This window comes from Pundamilia nyererei, unplaced genomic scaffold, assembly GCF_000239375.1.
Source record: "Pundamilia nyererei isolate P.nyererei 1_Seehausen unplaced genomic scaffold, PunNye1.0 scaffold00115, whole genome shotgun sequence".
NCBI lineage: Eukaryota > Metazoa > Chordata > Actinopteri > Cichliformes > Cichlidae > Pundamilia > Pundamilia nyererei.
The window spans coordinates 1,971,692-1,985,416 of NW_005187516.1; positions in this window are offsets into that span (position 1 = coordinate 1,971,692).

Here is a 13,725-nt window from a genome sequence, read left to right on the forward strand (position 1 = left end):
TGTAAACGCGGGGGGGGGGGGGAATTTATCAGGATTTCAATAGTGAGATTATATCAAAGGTCCATGAAGCCCTCGTTAGTAGCGGTGGGATAATGGCATGGCAGGGCCTCCCTTTTGCAGGCGTCCATGCCGGTATTGTGGCCCCCTGAGCCGGTTGTGGGGACCCTAACCCCCTGCAACCTCCACACAGCCCTCGCCTAACTGCAGCATAATGAGGCAAAGCCACATGTAGCCTTTGTATCCGCCCCTCCACCCCCCTTTCCCCACGACTCCTTTCATTACATGGAGATGGGAGATGAATTGCCCTGGACATCAGGGTCCCTTCTATTACATTTAGAGAGTGGGACCGGGCCCCGTCACGGATCTTTAAGGGGATTTTCTCATTCTCGCCCACTGGACTCACTTTCCCTCTCTCTCGCTCTCTTTTCTCCTCATTCACCCTCCTACTCCTCCTCCTCTCCCCCTCACGCCTTTTCAGTGGCAACACTTGCCTTGCAGTGGAAGCTAATATCACTTGGCATGTTCTATAAAGAACCCATCTGCCACAGAAAGTCAAATAGAAGACACCTGAATGGACAACATCCAGTCAAGCAGCTTGCAGAGTTAGACACAGTCAGGCCTGTCCTAAAAGATAAGCGCACATCACTCTGTGATTGATGAATTACTGCAAAGCTACATGGCTGTTACAGAAATATTGGTAACACTTTCCAATCAGGCACCAACAACACCCAGGATGTGCTAAATTCCTTTGACTGCATGAACCCTCTGGGACAGATCAGACTCTATAAAAGGTCTGGACAAAATTAGGCATTCACTTTTTTGTGTAATAAGTGCATAATCAACCTTTCTAACTACCATAAAAAGGTTTTATTCAAAGCTTTATAACTCATATTGTTCCAGTTTCTATATTGTAAAGGTTCTTTATAGATGACAAACATCCTGAACCTTCACAGAACATTAGGGACGTTTTGCAAATTACTTCCCTATTAGTTCCCTATGCAATTTTAAGAAGGCATTGCAGCTATGTTACTTTGAAGTTACATAAAAACATTATGAAGAGGACATTTATGCCATCTAGTAAACTTTCCCATTAATGACACTATCAAGATCATATGAGTCTATTTTTGTTGTAGGACAATCCTTTTTGTTTTATTTTGTCGTTACGGTGGAATAGGTAACATCTTCACTGATAAGAATATTATGTTGAGGAAGTAATAAGAATGCCGGTGTATGAGTTTAAGTTTGTCACGTGATAAGGAGCCCTTTATGAAGATGTTCCAGTTTGGTTATGTCACGCTTACACTGCAGCATTACACAGAGCACATGTGGGACATTCAGATAAGATTCCCATATTTTCCTCTGTTAGTTGCAGGGAACACAGGGATGCTCGAGAACTTCTTAAAAGAACTTCTGTGGGTTTTCGAACAGCGATAACTCCCTCATGTACATTTATGCATAACACATAGGACATGTAGACTTGAAATATGACTGCACTATGCTGTTGTCCTCAAAGGAATTCCAGCAGTACTTGGTGTTGACTCCAGTAAATTCTACAAGACATGCTGTGTAAGTAAATACAAACAACAACAGTTTAGTCTGCATTTCTTGAAAGATCATATCCCACAAACTTAGTTTAGAAGTTGAAGTGAAATTTATTTTCTGCCCAAATTATTCTGGAGATGAAAGGTATACAGATACCATGTAATTAAAATAAAACACTGACTTCGTTTTACATCTAGAGGGAAGGCTTTCAGAATGGAAAGTTAGTGGCCATGTTTGCATAGTTTTTAAAATTTGCTTTCATGGCATTATTGTGTGTTTGGTGGCGATCAGCGTTATCAAGGCAGACGAGCAAGACATTGAATGTTACCTCGGGGGATATTGGGGAGGGAGCCTGTGTTAGTGTGTTTGACCTCAATAAACAGTTTGGGTATGTGCAGCTGTATGTTCTGGAAACCTGGCGGAAGAGAGGAGCTGAGCTATCAGCTGATCACTACATTGTGGTGGGTTGGATGAGGTGGTGGGGGAGCATGCTGGATGAGAACGGGCTGGCTGGATATTCCTGGCACACCTAAACATATAGTGAGGGTGGACTGGGGCGGCCCCAGTTCAGGAGATCTTCAACTCCCAGTTTGAGGAATGGGACACTGAGTTAGAATGGACAATGGTCTGCATCTCCATGGCTGAGGCTGCTGCAAGGAGCTCCGGGTGCAAGGTGGTTGGTGCCTGTTGTGATGGTAAACCCAGAAGAGAACCATCAATCTGAAATCTGAAGAAGAAGTCTTATTGGGCTTGGTTAGCCATCAGGTGTTGGCCTCCAGCTCGCAATGGAGAAGTTCACAGCCGAGTTTGAAGCGGTGGGAATGAGAATCAACACCTTAAAATCTATAGCCATGGTCCTCAGCTGGAAAATGATGTAGTGCCTACTCTGGGACAGGAACAAGTTGCTGCCCTGGAGGAGTTTAGGTATCTTGGGGTCTTGTTCATGAGTGAGTGAGAAGCGGAGCAAGAGATCCACAGATGATTGGTGCCAAAGCTGCAGTCATGTGGACGCTCTACCGGTACATCATGGTGAAGAGAGAGCTGAGTTGATCTACGTCCCTACCCTCACCTGCGCTCATCGGCGTTGGGTAGTGACTGAAAAAACGAGATTTCAGATGCTTAGGCTACTGCCCCTGTGACCCAACTGCAGATAAGTGGAAGAAAATGGATGGATGGTATAATTGTTTAAGTCACATTTACAATATTTTTGGGCAGCAGTGTAATAATGCAGCTTGATTGTCTATTTTGAAGTCTGTTCTATAGCAAATGCAGAAAAAAATGTTTTAAGAAGGGCAAATATAAAGAATCCAAAGAATATGACTGTTTTTCTTTGTAGGACACCAGGAGAGATGAGTGCTCTGTCACACATGGTGTGGTCAGTAAAGATGGTCACCTGCAGGTTCAATGTGATAATATTAAAAAATATTATTAAATAGCACAAGCTGCAATAGTGGCAGTATATTTGTTTGTTGTACTTTTTTGCATTTGAAAATAAAAGTTGGTCTGATTTTAACTCCATTGCAGGAAGGGTTGTTAATTATTATTTTTTAATTACACTTACATACAGTGTTTATATTGATTAAGTGTTGAATTAGAAATCTCTCAAGCTCAAGGATGATAAAGCATATTGTGATTCAGCTGCATTTAATTTGTTTGTTAGGAAAATTAAAAACAGTAAGTGACCATAATTTTTTTAATGTAGTTGAACTTGTATAAACATTTGCTCAAGTTATTTTCAGTACTGTGTTCATACAATGAGTAAGATGTCAAAACTTGGTCATCTTAAGTTCGCTTAACTTACATAATTCTTTAAGTTACGGGAACTAATTAGATTGTACAGCGTACGGAAACTGTACAGTAATGTAAAGAAAAAAGATAATGGATTAAGATTAGTGATAATTTACTGTAGGACAAAACAGCATTATCCCAGCTTTAATAATGTTGCAGCATTAATATATATATTTTAAACATTTATATTTTTGTGCAGCTTGGTGAACAGTCTGCTCCGCCCAGACCGAAGGCAGGGAGGCGTAGTAATGCTGGGCTGTGTGTGGGAACCGTCCTGTTTATTCTCCTTTCTCTCTGTTTAGAGTACACAGGACTTCTCTCTCTTTCTCACGCACACAGAAGGACAGAGAAATCAAATGATGTCGAGTCTCGCCTCGTGGATTAAACGTCTCTGCACGTGCGCGTGCATCATACTTTTTTGTTGTTGCTTTAAACAATGTTGGACAGACTCATGCATCCTCACGCACTAACGATTCACACACACACCCCAGAAAAAAAAAACAGAAATGAAAACAAAGAAGTCTCTCACGTGGTCACCATGTCAATCTCACACGTCTGCACGCGAGTTTAACAATAGCAGTATTAGATTGAGTCTCCGAAATCCCCTCCATTCTTCACGGGACACATTAGCATTTTCTTTAACATATATAAATATGTCTTTAGAGGACCACTCCCCTCCCCCCTCCCTCTGCCTGTGTCCTTTCTTTCTTCTCCTCGGCATTGTGCTTCCATTTGCTCTAGTGATCGCCGGGTATTTGGGGTCTGAATCCGGTCGCCCGATCCGTGCCTCTTGTTGGGGCTTAACTCTTTGAGATGGAAATAGGCGATTTGGTCGCTTTTGTCCACCAGATAAGCGGTGGAAGGAGAGAGAGAGTGAGAGAGCAGGAGGTGAGAAAGAAAAGATGTGCGTGCATGTGTGCAGGAGGGAGAGGGGGTCTGAGATAATCGATCAGAGCTCTGACCCCCCCTTCCACCCATCCTCTCTCAGTGCTAACCTTTGCTTAACTCGCGTGCCATCACAAGCACGGAGCCCTAATTGGTTCCCAGCACTAATTATCCAATTATCGCCTCTCCACCAGAGTAGCGCACTCCAGGCGCTCTCCGGGGTAATGGCCTCACTGTCTATTGATGAAAATGATTAAGAGTGAATGCGTCCATCACGCTCCGGTCTGCGGCACTCGAGGAGCTTGTGTCACCGGCCCTGCAGAAGGGTCTTAAATTGAGGAGCGCACTTTAGTTAAATGTCGCCAGTGAATGTGTGATGCCCGAACTGTTATCGAAATGGCTTTCATGATAAAGGGGCGTGCGGGTTCATTTGGAGCCATTGTGGTCCTTAATAGGTTGTATTTCAGCTCGTCTTTGCTGCTTCTTTGTTCCGAAATTGTGAGCTATCTGTGTAAGTTTTTAGTTTGGGGCTCAGACAAGTATTTTTGGTTAAAAAAAAATTGAGTTGCACCTCCAATTTTTTTGGGCTCTTAGACTCACCGGTTCATTAAGAATGACACAACAGTGTTTTGCCCTCAACCCACCGTTTTTAATCTAAACCTTAAGATCTTAAAGGGACTTCTCGTGTGCGCCACTTACACTGGAATAGTAGGACAATAAAAATCCTTCTCGCCATGCCCCAACTTTATAGACCTGTTATTAAGTGAATGGTTAATTAATGATGGTCAGATCTAAGTGCACAAACCGCACAGGCTGTGCCTTTTCTTAATTGATTCAGTATAATCGATAATGTAGGCTGTTAAATGGACACGCTGGTAACTTCTGTACAGGCCACAGTTAAGGCAGTGAGTTACATGTAACTACAGCTGCGGTAATAGACTGGCACCAGAACGCCACCGGATTGAAAACGTCCAGTATCATAAAACCTTCTTTCTGCCCTTTCCGTCCCTTCCTTTCCTCTTTCTTCCTCTTAGTTAACTTCTGCGCACATCCATCACCTTCCAGCCCATCTGTCGCTGATAGCTGCAACACTTTGAATAAATTCCTCCCGACGAAACAAAACGGTTAACATCTCATGAATACAGCTTTTACACCCCGCACACAGATTGTGGGGAAACTTTAGGGCCAGTGGAGTAACTAGTGTAAAGAAATCTGTCCACGAACACTCCCTCTTCGCTTCCACTTCATTACCGGTATTGTGCTCGGGAGCGCGCAATCTGTGCGGCCGTCTCCGCCCGGTCCCGCCAGCTTTCTAATGAGTTTCCAATGATGATTTAAAAGCTCACACCACTCCCCACAATTTCCCCCCCATTCCAAACTCCTCCCACCTCTCCCTTTCACTGCTTTTCAGTTTCATCCGCTTTTGTCTCGGAGTGTTTTCCATCACTCTGCAATTCTGAGGCAGGGGATTCAGGGGAGGTCAGGAGGAGCGCACATAAACATTCACACATCAGCCTCGAATAAAGGAACGATATATGGGGGCCTACATGGGACCGAGGTCGGCCCCTGACTCAGTCTAGTAGAGCGGGAGAATCTGGGGGTGGGGGGGAATTAGAGGCTTGTTTGTGTGTCGCCTCTGAAGACGCTTCGCTAATAAAAACTTCTTCAAATGCCTCATTCCCGTCTCGTTTGAAGACAAACAGGAACTAAAAGTTAGAGATTGGGGGAGCTCGCGAAAAGCTCGAGGCCTCTGTGTGTGCACACCTGATGGCTGCACGGAGCCAGATTGTGCGGTGCTTTACAGGAACAGATGGGAGCCGATGAGTTAAGAGAAGCATGGAGGGAGGGAATGGCAGGCGTCTGGATATCACTCAAGTGAAGTTATGACTCCCCTATACCTGTCTCCTCATTGCGTGGTCCACGTGCGCTGAAAACACAGCATACAGATGAGCTGACCGAAAAAAATAGCAGTGGTAGTGAGATTTTGGAATCTATGGAGGCAGAATATATTTGTAGGATGGCAGCACTGCTTCAAAAAAAAAAGAAAAAAGAAAAAGAAAAAAGAAGGAAAAAACAAGTTTTTTTAGCTGCTTCAGAGACAGATCAGCACGTGTTTATTTAGAGCTGACAAGTGTGAGACTCCACTGAAAATAATAACAAAATCAACATGTGACAATGTGCAGCATTCACAGCTTTCTGTCCACGCAGCGTGGCTACACTGATGTGCAACGTCACCTCACCCACTGCTGAATGGATTATTTGGAAGTTTTGACAGAGAGAACAAATTTAGTCTCAACCAGGTCAAAATAAACATTTTGTTTTCTTATTTACATGCGAACAGAAAACCTTCTAGCATGTTTCACATGCACATCAAACACATAAGAGCTGCGTGTGTGCATGTGTGTTCACTCAGCAGGAACAATATTGTAGAGAAAAGTTGTGAGTGATTATTTGGAAGCAGTGCAGTGTGCCTGAGAGCCTCCTGCATTATAATGCAGGATATGTGTAAAGTTTAGGTCGAGCTTTGGTGTTTTCCCTAAGATCTTGCCAGAACAGCCTGGTGCTGGTAGAGGTACAAACTGGTGCATAAAAAACAACTCACCAGAAATGGAAATTAAATGTCCGAGGCTTCAAATTTCCTGCGGGAGACTCACCAGAGTGCAGCTATTCATTGACACACTGATCAGAAGGATGAAGATCCTGTAGCTAGATATAATAGCTACAAGATGCTGTCATTAGTAGCACCCGTGTTTACAGAGCATTTCATGCCAAAATAGCCTCTGTGAAAAAGTTTTTTTTTTCTATTTAAACATCTAATGAAGATAGAGTTGCCTGCATTTCTGTGCATTTGGATGAACACTGTTGGCTTTTTCTCTAATTGACATTTGGATTGATCAGTATAATGCCTTTGCTTTCCTATAAAGCTCTGCAGATCTTTAACATTACTCAGTTTGGTTATTTAGTTTCAATGTTAGCATGTTAACAAGCTCTTGTATGATTATGAGTATGGCAAATAATACTTCCTAAACGTGGGTGTCTCAGGATTGCCACTGGGAGTGCGTTTGTTAGCATTTAGCACAATCTTAGCACACCCTCACAGCACAAAAGATTTTGGCTGTCCGTGTGACAGAACAGATTTGAATCAATCCAGCTGTCCACACAGGCTCGTGCTTTAGTCTTGCTATATTGCCTTAAACGCAGTCTGAGGCTGTTTTGATGCATCACTGAGCTGTGTTACACGGGCAGTTCCTGTAGATTTCTTGAAAAACAGCATGTTTCAGAGGGAAAGTTATTTCTTTGCCACATTTTATGTAAAATAAAGTACCCCCCTCCAGCTTTTAACTGCATTTTAAAGTCTCTGCTCAGGGAGTGGAGCTGGCTCAAGTTGGCGTGATAACAGTGCTGGTAGTTTTCCGAGTTCACGCCTTGCTTTGCCGCCCATGCGTTAGATTCCCTCATCATGACAGACTGTGACCTGCTGCTTTTGTCATAACACGGGCGCCACTCTGCTCCAGTGTCTTCTTCATACCGATCCAAGACATAAAATGCTCAGATTATCAGTTACTTTGTACGAGATCAAAGAACTCCACCCGCGGTCTAACAAACAAGTCATTTGTGAACTTCCAACATTTAATTTTAATGATTCCTTTCATTATCATATACTAACTTTGCAGCAGAATGATTCTCATCATGAAGAAAAACATGATTTTTTTTCAGGCTTATTAGCTCTTATACTTTAAGCAATAACCCACTAACCTACTTTATGGACTATGAGTCACACAAGACAATCAGGCAGTGCATTAGCAGCCAAGGTGGAAATGCTTCTTATATTTGCCTGTTTGATAGGCAACAGAACTCCCACATACACTTACATTGTAATTCCTCTCTTTTATCCCTTTCTCCCACTCCTCTTCCATCTTATCCATTCCTAGTTCTCCCTCTCCGTTCCTCCACTTCTTCTTGCTGTTTCAAGTCCCCACAGTGCTATTTAGAGCATGGCACTGAGCTATATTAATGTGACTAAAGAGGATTGTACAGGTAACACACAAGTCCAGCTGGTGCTACGCTCAAGCGATGCAGCTCCTCACCGAGCATTAAAGCTCCCCTGTTTATGGAGTCGCCCTTCATAAACAATACTATATAATTCTCTTTGAACAGTACAGCACATGGCTCATATAAAAGCACCACAAAATATGAGGGGACACCAACACGCACCCACGCATAAAGTGGAAAGACTCCTAATGCACGGCACGCACACACACAAAGAAGGCAGGCTGCTCTGCATGTGCACACAACCACAGTGTTGTGTGATCAGTGTGTCCTCTCTGCATGTGCCAGCACAACTTTGAAGGGAAGGCATTGTTTTCCCTTGAGAGTAAACAACCGCACAAGAAAAATAACTATATGCAACAAATGGTCTCTGTGCACCAGCAATCCCCTCCCCACCATGCACGCATAAAAAAAGAAGTAGAAGAAGAAGACATATCTTTTTGCCCAGTATAGAACTAATCAATATTTCAGCAGCCCGGCCCTGATTGTTCATGCAGGCCATGAGAGGGCTAATGAGGCAGAGCTGCAAAGACAATGCGCTCACCAACGTGGGCTATCTACTAAAGGACAAAATTACCTTTCAGATCCCTGGGATCATTCGCGCTCTGCCTGGGGTGAGATGCTACTGAAGTGAACCACTCGAGACCCCGCGCTTGCCTGACAGCTTATGAGCAGGCATATCTGTGTGAGTGAGCGAGCACAGATGTGGTTCACTCTGATCTGCTGTGTCAAAGCCCTCACACCTCATATGCTGTTTGTTGTCAGCGCACTTTGAATTGTACTTTTTTATGGGAAACGTGGCGTGCCTGTAAATGATGCTCGATGGAACGAAAATAACCAAGGTTGAATGTTTAAACAACAAAAAAAAAGACAATGTGAACATTACCTACAAGGGCTTTGGTGAGGGGCCGTGCAAAAAAAAAAAAAAAAAAAGGTAAGACGACAAGAAAAGTGTGATGTATTTGTTGTTGCGGGGTGCTCTAACTCGTTCACCTGCTCTCCTAACACAGTTTGAGTTTCCTAAATGTGTTTTGTTTAGGTAACGGTGACATTTAGAGTTCTATCAAAGGCACAGCTGTCACTTGCTGTGTGATTCATAGCTGTGTCATTTGCAGAAGATGAACAAGTTCCAAATTAAACATTTTCCACACCCTACAGAGCGACAGAAGCATTTACTGATTTCACGCCTTGGTGACAGTCAAAGACTTTCAAAACTATTAAAATTCATTTTAAAAAATGGCTTTATGACTAAACACAGAGCTGTTATGGATTTGGTTAACTTTAGCCACGAAGATGTGATTGTGGCTTGGGGCAGGAATGAATGACTGAGTAGTTTCACTGGCATGTACAAATCCAGTTATGAGCAGTATGCACTGACTGCAGTATGCACCATTGTGATCTCGTGTTTAGCAACAGATGGGTTTCTGGTTTTTGATCTGCTCCGAGTCCTTTTGACCAATCATGTCTGGGCAGACTTTGACAGCATGCAGGTAAATGTTCCATCTAAGGACAAAAAAAAGGGGGAAAAAATCCCAAAATGCAATCTTGCTGCCTTTAACTATCTTCTATTAAGCTTGATGACACTAATCAATTAGTTAAACAGCAGGTATGTGTCCAAGGATGGGATTTCCTGTCATTTTCTAGTCCTAGATCCCCCCCCAAAATTAGGTTTTTGTACTTGGCCCTAAAACAAATAGAAACATGGTGTCTAACCAGGCGTCTACTGTGGATGGCACCTTGACCCACCTTCACCTTTAGGACCACTGTGAGGAATCTTGGTGTCATTTTTGACCAGGATATGTCCTTCAATACACACATTAAACAAATATGCATGACTGCTTTCATTCACATCTCTAAAATGAGAAACATCCTGTCTCAGAGTGATGTGGAAAAACATCACTTTGTTCATGCATTCATTACTTCTAGGCTGGACTAGTGTGGTTCTTTATTATTAGGTTGTTCTAAAATCTCCCTAAAACGCCTTCAGTTGATCCAAATTCTCCTGCAATCCATCTCTATCCCGTCGCAGCAGATGTCTGCTCACCTATGAGCCTGGTTCTGTGGGAGGTTTCTACCTGTTATGGGCGTTTTTCCTTCCCACTGTCACCAAGTGCTTCTCACAAGATATCATCTGATCATTGTTTATTTGTTTCTAATTACAGCATAGCAGAGATTCCAAACTCATTTTAAATCAGGGGCCACATACAGTTAAAAGTCCAGATTTTATGCCCTCCTTTATGTTTTCCCAAATATGTTCAGCAGATTGGAGTCTTTGCTGGGGCGATTCTGGCCCCTGAGGCGTTATACTTGACACCCCTGCAGCAAGGTCTTAAATTTACAATTTAAAGCACCTTGAGAATGGTGATTTATTTATGTCTTGTGCTGGTTATATACACCAGAACCTCCCAAAATGAGCCACATATTAGTCTTTGGGTTTTCACATTGCTGACTGCCTGATTCTCGCTGTTAAACCTGTTCTGGTTCTGGTACCTGCTCTTTCTGCTCTTAGCTCTCTACATTTCTGACAAACAGCCTCACACAGACTGCTTGGGTGTCTCAGGGGCTTCGGGGGCTTCGTCAGATTCATTCAAGGAGAAGAGCAGCAGTACAATCTCCACTTGCTAGTTGAAGTGTTAGGCTGTGGATGTTACTCCTAAAGCATGTGTTATTTTTTATACTTTTGTGGTGCAATTAGCATCCACAGTTGGTTGAACTTTGCTTACTGTATAAGAGCTTCAAACCATTAAACTTAACTAAAACAAATCTTGATTCTATAAGTTTGCAGCTTTATATCGAACGCTGCCAACAGCTACATTTGAATGAGCTTATTGTTTTACATCCACTCAGCACGAGTATATCAAGCTTGTGTGACACCCAGTACATCTATGGGTCTGGACTTGGTTTGTATCAAGGAAAAAATCTTAAAGTATTAAAATTGAGTTTTACAGTCCTGCTGTTACACTAATAAACAGTTCAGCATCATCTTTATTTATTACACTGATTCTTTAAATAGTAAAACACAGAATTAGGATTGCCTCACTACTAAATGTAGTTTTTGTTTGGTTCCTAATTGTGCTGTTAAATCTTTGCTCCTAAATCTGCCCTCTACTCAGAGAGCCCCATTTTTTTACGCATGAAAAGCTGAAATAAAGTCTCATGGCTGCAGGACTTTAAATTCGAGTGATAAAGTTACGAAACACTATTAGCGCGTGCCGCATTTTGGGTCTGCCATCAAAGAGGAGAAAAAAAAACCAAGCAAAGTAAACACTGAGATCTTTGCAGGCACACAAACACACGCAGCAGGCAGCACCCAATTATCTCTGCTCACAATAAATGAGGAATAGTCAAATGAGTACTGGGTCTAGGAAGTATCTTCATAGATTAGAAAATAAAAAGCAGGGGAAAACATCCTCACTCACAATTCCTCACAGGCCCTCGACACAAAGCCAAATGTAGGCTATTTCATAAAACTACAACCCCGTGTCGTCAAAGCTCTCCCAGCGGAGGCGGTATTCTTGATCGCTCCTCCCGTCTAAGCGCCCTATTTCTCCACATAGTCATCTTTGTTTGCAACACTTGTCTCGCGTCACAGAGAGGAAAAAGCCCGCGTTCGATTCATCTTAACAGTTTGTGTGTCACTGGGAAAGAAAAAAAAGAGGGGGGGTGAAACTTTAAAAAATTCAGTCTTTGTTGCCAGAGAACAGAAGGCTGACAAAGTTTTATAGAGGCAGCCATGAAGTTCTGCCTCATTAGATAGAATAGCTGTTCTATATTCAGGGTCTCTGTGGGGCTAACAAACGCAATGAGTGGGCCAAACTTGGTTCGTTCCGCCAGAGCAACGGCCTTTTTTGTCTGCTTTCTGTGGGTGGGGTACAGGGGCCCTCCAAAACCTGGATTTTCTTTATAAATGAGCAGACGTATTAGGAGGTGAACGTATGTAATGGTCTACATTGGAAAGCCAGTAGGATTTCAGGTTCCACAGCTCATCCTTAAATGATCTAATCCAGCTGGTTACATCACTGCAGAGACCTGGGCTGATCTAGCATGAAATGCAGATGTCACATTGTTATTTTTGCCACACTGCACCACAAAGGAATTACAGTGCTGGCTGTGACTGAATGAATAATGTCTTTATCACAGGTGCTGTGATTTGAAAACTCCACTCCACAACAGCGTCCACTGGTCAGACATTCATTTATTTCAATTTGGTCTCATTTGTATGAAGAGGGCTGTTATTTCTGTCAGTTGTGACAGAAAATCTGCGCACATGCATATTAAAAGCTGTCAAAGCCGAGCAGGAGGTCTGTAAAGCGTGGTGGGTGCGAGACACAGTTTGTGTAGTCGTTCTACAGCGTGGCTTTACTTTCTCTGTTATTCGGCTAACTCTGGAGGTTTGTTTACAATCCGTCTGATCGTCCGGTCACTCCCATTTCTTGCCAAATTGCTCTTTAGTTAAGCCAAATTGCTACATTTCCAAATCTCGGCAGTTAATTACTGAGCACATTTTGTCATAATCAATAAAACAGGCGAATAAACCCAAAAGAGGCTACAATTAATATTTTTATGCTTCCACTACTAACATGGCTGTGCAATATAGTGACAAATTCTACTCCAACTCCCAAACTGGAGGATCAGGGGACACCCTTGGAGTCTAGTGTCTTGCCTGAGGATACTCTGGCACTGATGGAAAGAGGTCAGAATCAAACTGCCAACCCTGCACTTAGTAGAAAACAAGCTTTGTTAACTGCATCACAGCCATCCTTGCCGTGAGGAGGCCACACTGAATTAGCACCCTTTTCTACAGTTCCCATGGAGCACCGCATTTGGCACCTTTTAGCTCATTTTTGCTTTTAAATGTGACATCTTTATGTTTTAGCAACTGTCATAGCAGCACTGAGATATTTTTAGCAAAACTTCGTGCTGCCTCATGCTGGCTGCTCAGCACATATCAAATCATTAAACAACTGATTTTTTAAAATCTCCTGCAGGTGGAGACCAAAACAGACATCAGAGGGAACAGGGGAGACCGGGGATAGTTGTAACATTTTTGACATTTCTGTCTGTAAATTGGAGCTCTTTTAAGGTAGTGGATTCAAAATGTAATGCAAAGTATTTACATGTCTCGGCTATTAAATAGTGCAGCTATTTTCTCTGCAGCACAATTACCCATTGCATGGTATGGTCTCAAACACGAAGAGTGAAATGTTACAATTAACCCCATAGTCTGGGTTAGTTGTAACATATCCTGGGGTAAAATCTAACACAATGAAATAAGGGTACTAACAAAACATTAACATGTAATCTTTGTTTATTCAACACATGAATGCACTTAGAGACATTTATGTAGCTCTGTGTGTGTGACAGAATGCAGAAATCTAGCTTTTGAACATATTCCAACCCCCCAAAAAAGACAAATTATGGAATTTTCTGCAACTGAATATTTCATTAATTTTAGTTGGT